We start from the raw sequence: 7,806 nt of genomic DNA, 5'->3' as shown, positions 1-7,806 counted from the left end.
CTACGTGTCACGTCTTTCGCGATTTTTTTTTTTTTATTCGTGAGAGTTATTATATTAATGAAATTATTAATGAGTACCTATTACTTATTTTTAAGCCTAGGTTGTTTTTGTTACTTATGGCACAATCATTTAATTTTGGACTTACAAATAATAGAACACACAATTACTTTTAATAATAAAATTGTCCGAGCGAGTGAACCCGCTCGGCGATTCGGTGCAACAAAAATGCAATTTTCTTAATCCTGTGACCCACTTGGGGAGGTGTTGCATAGGTAGTAAATCGGGGGATATTTTCGTTTTTAATTATCCGAGCGAGCGAGTGACCCCGCTCGGTGACTCGGTGCAACACAACTGCAATTTTCTTAACCCTGTGACCCACTTGGGGAGGTGTTGCATAGCAAATCGGGGGATATTTTCGATTTTAATTGTCCGAGCGAGCGCAGCGAGCAATTGACCCCGCTCGATGACTCGGTGCAACAAAAATGCAATTTTCTTAATCCTGTGACCCACTTGGGGAGGTGTTGCATACTAAATCGGGGGATATTTTCGTTTTTAACTGTCCGAGCGAGTGACCCCGCTCGGTGACTCGGTGCAACAAAAATGCAATTTTCTTAACCCTGTGATCCACTTGGGGGATAAATTATTATTGCACGTTTTAAACAGGTTAGAATACGTAAGTACAAAAAAATAACAAAATAGTCCTCCGCGCGGCATTATAGTAGTGTTGCGCGCATGCGTATAAATGTAAAATTGAAAACTTTGGAAGGCCATAACTTCGAAACTAAGCGAGAGCGACAAATTCTAATTGCACCATCGTTCTTAACTCGACGAGCTACATAAGTTCCAAAAAAAAAATCGAAAAATTTGCTTGGGGTGGTAAAGTGCACTTGTTCCAATGTTGCGAGTCGTTTACTCATTTTTATCAACTATATATTCAAATCTAAAACCAAAAGTGTATGTACTTACGACTTACCTTAACATATTGATTTAACATTTTATGATTTGCTTTAGAGTGTCTTAACTCTTAAGGATCTAAGAATCCAGCTAACACCTATGCTTTCGTTCTGATGAATGTTTTAAATGGTGTTAATATTGCAATGGTCAGCAATCAGCATACTGAACCTTATGAACCTATTTAATTTACCTATGCATATATTTTATTAGGACTCAATATGGGTAATATTGTATTTATTTATCTATTTATTTATTTATTTATTTATATTATTAAGCCGCATAATGATATAACAACAAGGTATTGCCGAAACTTTTTGACTGTCAGATCCTTCCGTAGGTATGTGATTATGTGACTATCTACGAGTTCCCAATAACTTTTTTGAGGGTATAAGAAGTAGTTAAATATCAAAACATAAACGTTTAAATGATTTGATATAATACAAATATTTTTCTTATGATTTAGAGAGATGAAGGACTACGTGTCAATAATATGAAAAACAATTTTAATCAAACTTCTTTAATACATTGGTAAAAAAAACGTTCTGCAACTTATTTTCATCGTTAGTTTCTTTTCGTTCCTTAACTCGAGGAACTGAAACAGCTGAACGGTGATCGTTCAACCAAATCGTCACATAAGGTCGTAGTTTGAAATCTGCAAATGAAGCACTGATTGTTATTGCCATTGATAGAGATGAACATCAAATCTGACACATTTTCGATGTTTAAACTAGTCCTCAAATCAATTATTATCAGGTTCGTATCTGAAAAGTGAAAACCCTCGTTCGCAATAGATAAACCTATAATTTCCATGATAGGTACTCTTTTAACGCCCTTTTCTCCCTTGGCGTCGCTGGTTTCTGTTTTTAACTCTCTATCAATCACCTAAAAGACATTTCATTTATATTTCACTCATACTGTTTAAATAATATTGCCAACATTTTTATTTTTTTTTGCAATTGTCATTACCTGAATTGACTGAATATACATTGGAAAATCTATGGCGGGTACCTACTTATAGGAAGCTTTCACCCTAGAAAACGGGGTTGTAACTACCGCAATCCATTTGGTATTACCTAGTCATTATAGGTATACCGTAGAACATAATTTAAATCTTATTAAAAGTCGTAGTTGGCATAGGCGCAATTTCAACTTTTGACTTGAGGGGATTCAGCCTGAATATGTTAAAAGCAAATAGACCATTGCAATATAGAATTTTAAAATTGTATGTCCTAGGTTTTTTGAGGGGCTTAGCCCCCCCCCCCGATTTGCACCTATGGTAGTTGGACCATAATATATAATACATATTTTATAATATATAGACACATGATGATAAAAACAACAACGAATGAGATATTTTGTCTCCTCTGAACAATGGCCTTGAGTTTAGATGAAACTAATCCATTTTTTATCGCATAATGTTAATTTTTAATAATTACTAGTTATTTTACCCATTATTATTATTATCTGTACTTATTATTATATTATAGGTTAGGTACCTACTAATTACTGTGTAACATTGCACAATCTTTTCACAGTCTAGTTTTACAATAATATCGTATTAAGTAGGTACAAACAAATGATTCATAAATACCTATATGTAGAAAATGAAAATGATGCTTAAATAATATATAATATAGTAAATATACCTATTAAACACCACATACCCCGATCGGGCTCGATGATTGTATGATAGGTTACCTACCTATATTGTATGCAGGTAATTAATGAATTAAACCCGATACTCGCTTTAATTTATTAATTATTACATTTACATTGCAAACACGTACCTATTATAGTGTATCGGTGGAGTATTTTCAAATTTTTATTTGGGGGGTTCATATAGTAGTATAGTAGGTAGGTACCTAGACATTTATAGGAGGGCATTTAATTGATTTTGGTGGTTAGGGGGGGGGGGGTACAGAACTCTTACCACCACTCTGTAAATACGCCACTGCACCTACCTACTATTTAACTAGGTGTTATGGGCGTTGACTGTTTAGGCAAATTGATCTAAAATGTGAGTAGGTGGTATTTATTCGTCAAAAAATACTCTGCGGGATGTATAGTATGATTAGGTTAATAGGTATTGTATAATAAAAAATGCGAATTGTCAATTGAATGCATTTAAATAAAATCACTTTCGTACAATATACGTAGGTAATAAATTACTAGTTAATAATGAACCCTAGGTAACTTTAAAAAGATATTTGATTATTAATAAGTAAAGGGCCCGGATTTATATGCATTTGTATGTTTTTTTTAACAGTCCAAAAAGTTTCTAGATAAGCTACAACTAAGGTTGAGTTATAGTCAACGCCTAGATCCGGAATACAAAGTTTTATTTTGCATATTTCGTCATTTTTTGGTGCGTATTTTGGTGATTTACAATTTATATTTTAAATATTTTGTATATTGCTTTTCAGATGGAAAAAAGGTTCAGATTGAAAAATACTAAAATTATGTTAAAAATTTTAAAAATTTTGTTTTATTTTATTAATGCTTAAAAATGAATTTTAAAAATAATAAATTAATGAACATAAAATATTTTTTTTCTTTTTTAACTTCCACTTTAACCCCTGCACAGAATAATATAACAGTGATGCACTGGTGCAGTATAATAAATATAAAGATTAAATAATATATAGGTGGATTGATTGATGGATCAATCTACATTGATATCTACCTACATTCCTATTTTGTTTGATAAGGTATTCTCAAAACCCTATAACCTATATTATATCCATAGACATAATATGATTATATTATGTCTATTCCTATATCATGTAAAAACATAGAATCAAGGAAATGTGTAGCCGTGTAGGTATATAATAACCACGCCCAATACATAATAATATATTAATATAATATCACATGAATGAACATGACGTGTAGGATCACCTTATTTTGTTGTTATATTATGTAACAAAAAAAATACATATTTTGTGTTATTAATCTCAGTCTTATCATATCTCTGACCTTTTATTAGTTATTAGAAGGGCCGTGAACTATTATGACATTACAGAAAACTTTAAGACATACAGACGGTCAAAATTGCACTCAAAACCATTAAAATAAATGCGGTAAAAAATGTCACACCACATATTATTATGTATTATTATTTATTTATATTATATATAATATTATGATAATTAATAATAATTAAGGATTATAATATATAAAATACGTTAAAAAAATATGCATCAAGTACCTATATCATTAAATAATAGTTGTAACAGAATACCTAGGTACTTAGATTTTTTCTTAATACCTTCATAGCGCTATTATAAACTTTGAAAAAGGAATCAAAATTTATCCAATCATTAATTCGAAGTTAGTTACTAGTGGTGAAAAAAATTGCACTTGAAGTTTTATATGCTAATATAATAATAATTGCTTGGATACATTATTCCGTTAGTTATCAGTTATTACCTCGGTTGTTACTTAATGCTTATTATTATTTATTAGGGCCGGGAAGTTGATAACCTAAAAAAAACATTAAATAATAATTACTTAAAAAATGTGAATATGACTTAAAAAATGATAAAAAAAATGCACTCAAAAAAATGTTATTGCCATAAGTACATTTATTAAAAATACCAAGATAAATAGTAAATTTTCTAATTAATTGTAATGCATTTAATTGTATTTGTATAAATCAAATGTTTAAATTACATAATAAAATACAAAAAAAATAATAGTTATTATAGGTGTAGTATATAGTTAGTTATAATATAGTTCTATTTATATGAACAATTTTAGTAATATACAATTATTAATTATTACTTAACGTTGGTAAATCACTAGCTCGGTCAAAGTTGTACTAATGTATAGGTACCTACCCAGTATTTTGAACTTATGATCGCATAATATTTCAATGGGATGTCGTTCTATTCCCGTTCTGCAGGACTTAGTAGTTGTAGGATTGGCGAGATGGCGCAAATTGACGGAAGTGGGCTTAGTATACACCATACACCTAAAATAATCTCGAGCTCTCCCCCACCAGAAAATCTGCTTGCAACTTATCGTCAATAATATCATGTATTTAGCAGACATTTTTACGACAAGCATTTTTTTGTCGGCCACCTTTATCTATTTATAAATGTAATTTTCCAACTATACCAATTAATATCATACATTTTATATTATAATTAAACAGGAAAAGCAATAACACATTTTATTTTCAAGGAACCTGATCACAATTCACTGTCTTCACAGCCCTCAGAATACTCATTGATGATATAGTGATTTTTATTTCCTTCGTTCTTCAGTACAATATATTATATACAGGATGTAGGTAACAGAATAAGACCTGACTAATTAAATAACTTTTGTTCAAATCTATATTTAAATATATATTCAATTTATAGACGTGTACCTACCTACATTACACGTTAATGTACGAAATTTAAATAGGTAGGTACTGAAAATATAAAAATATTCAAATAGCTAATTTGTAATTGTGGTTTTTAGAACAATTATTTCTGTAAAAATAATTATCTAAGTCAATTAATATTTAAATTATAACAAGTAACTTCTTATTTTAAACCTTAAACCTTATTTACTTACCTAACAAAAATAACGAGATCTAAAAAATGTCGAAAAATAATTTACATGACTTTAATTACATGTTTTTACAATCTGCATTTTTCTATAAACAGATTTACAAATTGGTTATTTTGAATTTATCCAAAACAAATTTATATAGGATTTATTTTTTTTATTTTCATTATTAAAAATAAAAGTAAAAATTTTATACTGGTATATATTATGGTATATTACGTAATGAAAATCCTGTAGGATATATATTAAAAATAATTAAAAAAGCGGGTAAGTGGATGTCACATTGCTGTAGGTCAGTATTTTATAATAGTGGATGACTCTAATAGATGGAATTAAATTTGAATTCAATGATATATTATATTATATTTATATCGTTATTATTAATACGGTAGCCGGTTAAGTTAAATAATTATTATTTGTTTCCTATCATATTTGTATACAATAATAATATACTTTAGAAGTTTCAAGTATCCACGAATGTTTTTAAATAAAAACACAACAACAAATTAAAATCATTCTTCTTCGTTTAAATATTTAATTTTGTCTAAATTTAAACATAAAATACCTATAAATAAAACTGCGTTTTTATATTTGTAGATTTTTTGGTTACATAATAACCTACTTATGTGAAACCATGTTTTACATTTTCAATCCTTAGCTATAAAAGTTGAATCTTTTTTTAAATGTTTTACTACGAAATCATAATTAAATTTGTCAAAATTCGAACTTTAATGCTTATAAGAAAAAATTGTGTCCATGCATTTTTAATATTTTTCAACTGCCATTGTAACTATGTATTAAGAGCTTTGTATTAAATTTTCAAGGTTTGTAACCCAATGAATACATTTTTATTGACATTTATAGAAAAAAAAATTGTAAACTGAAAATGTCCGATCACGAAAAAGCTCAAAACAAGTCAAAATATTTGGAAATTCGTATGATGTATAGAAAGTGCTATTATAAACATTCAGTGAAAATTGCATATATTTACGATCATTTTTTTTAGAGTTCAACAAAAAACCAAAATCGATTTTGAGTAAAATTACTATTTTTTTTTGTTTTTTTCCGGCGCTTTTGAAAACTACTGGGAATTATTTACTTTGACACCCCCCCCCCCCCCCCCCCCCAAGTACCAATAAGATTCACTTTCCTATTAGAAAAGATATTGTTGAAGAAAATCCAAGCAATTTTACTACCCTAAAGACTAAAAGGTGATGACAGACACAAATAAAAAAAAAATTTTAAAAACACACTATTGTAAAACCAATAAATTAATCGAACCGCTCAGAATCTACAATACCTATTGATTAGAACCAAAGTTGTTTAATTTGTAAGGACGTCCGGTCTTTCTGTTACACTCTGTATGTACAATATATAATGATGATCAGTGCATATAATAACGAGATCAACAATAAAAAAGTATTCAAACAAGATTACAATATTTGTTGTTAGAAGTTGATAAACGGAAATATTATGAGCATCATAAAAAAAACCGCCAAGGCGATCGAGAACTACTATAAAACGTACGTAGCTTGTACCCATATGTACTTATATACTCGTATATATTATAATACTTATACAGGATGATTTATTATGCTTTATGGTTTGTAATACAATGTATACAAAATACAAATAATATAAAATATATATTATCATGTATGGCATAATATTTAGCTAATATAAACAATATTTCAGTTTTCTGGAGTGCCCGATTCATCATCTACCTATATATTTAGGATATATGATAAGAAAACGGTTTAAAAACACTTGCATATATTATTATGACAGGCGCTTAAAACCCAAAAGTAGGTTATAATATCTTATATACCTACTAATCAGTAATCACCAAGTTGTTAATATTATACTGCTCTCGAGATAAATGATAATGCATCATTTATAAACATTTTTATAATTACCAAAATAATTTTTAAAATAAACAATTTTAATAGTTTCTTATAATTTCTTTTCAGTCAAAAAACGCAGAATGTAGGCACTGGCGCGGGCGTCTAGCAGCCGGCAGAGGTGAATTATTTATATGTACCTTCAGAATATTCTTAAAAACACAATAATAATGTATAGTTATGATTCGTAGTATCGTCTGTAGTTACTTGCATTACCTACTATAATAGTTACCATGTTGTTTATTTAAGGGGATTCGATACCGTGATTTTCTGTTTTCGTCTAACACACGCGAGACATAGTATTTTAGACGTGGTTTTTGCCAAACATACCAATTTATCCAATGAAGCGATAAGAATTCTGAAAACAGGTTTGAATTCGTCATCAAGACTA

Source organism: Acyrthosiphon pisum, chromosome A2 (assembly GCF_005508785.2).
Source record: "Acyrthosiphon pisum isolate AL4f chromosome A2, pea_aphid_22Mar2018_4r6ur, whole genome shotgun sequence".
In the NCBI taxonomy this organism is placed as follows: Eukaryota; Metazoa; Arthropoda; class Insecta; order Hemiptera; family Aphididae; genus Acyrthosiphon; species Acyrthosiphon pisum.
Note: the sequence above shows the minus strand (reverse complement) of the source record.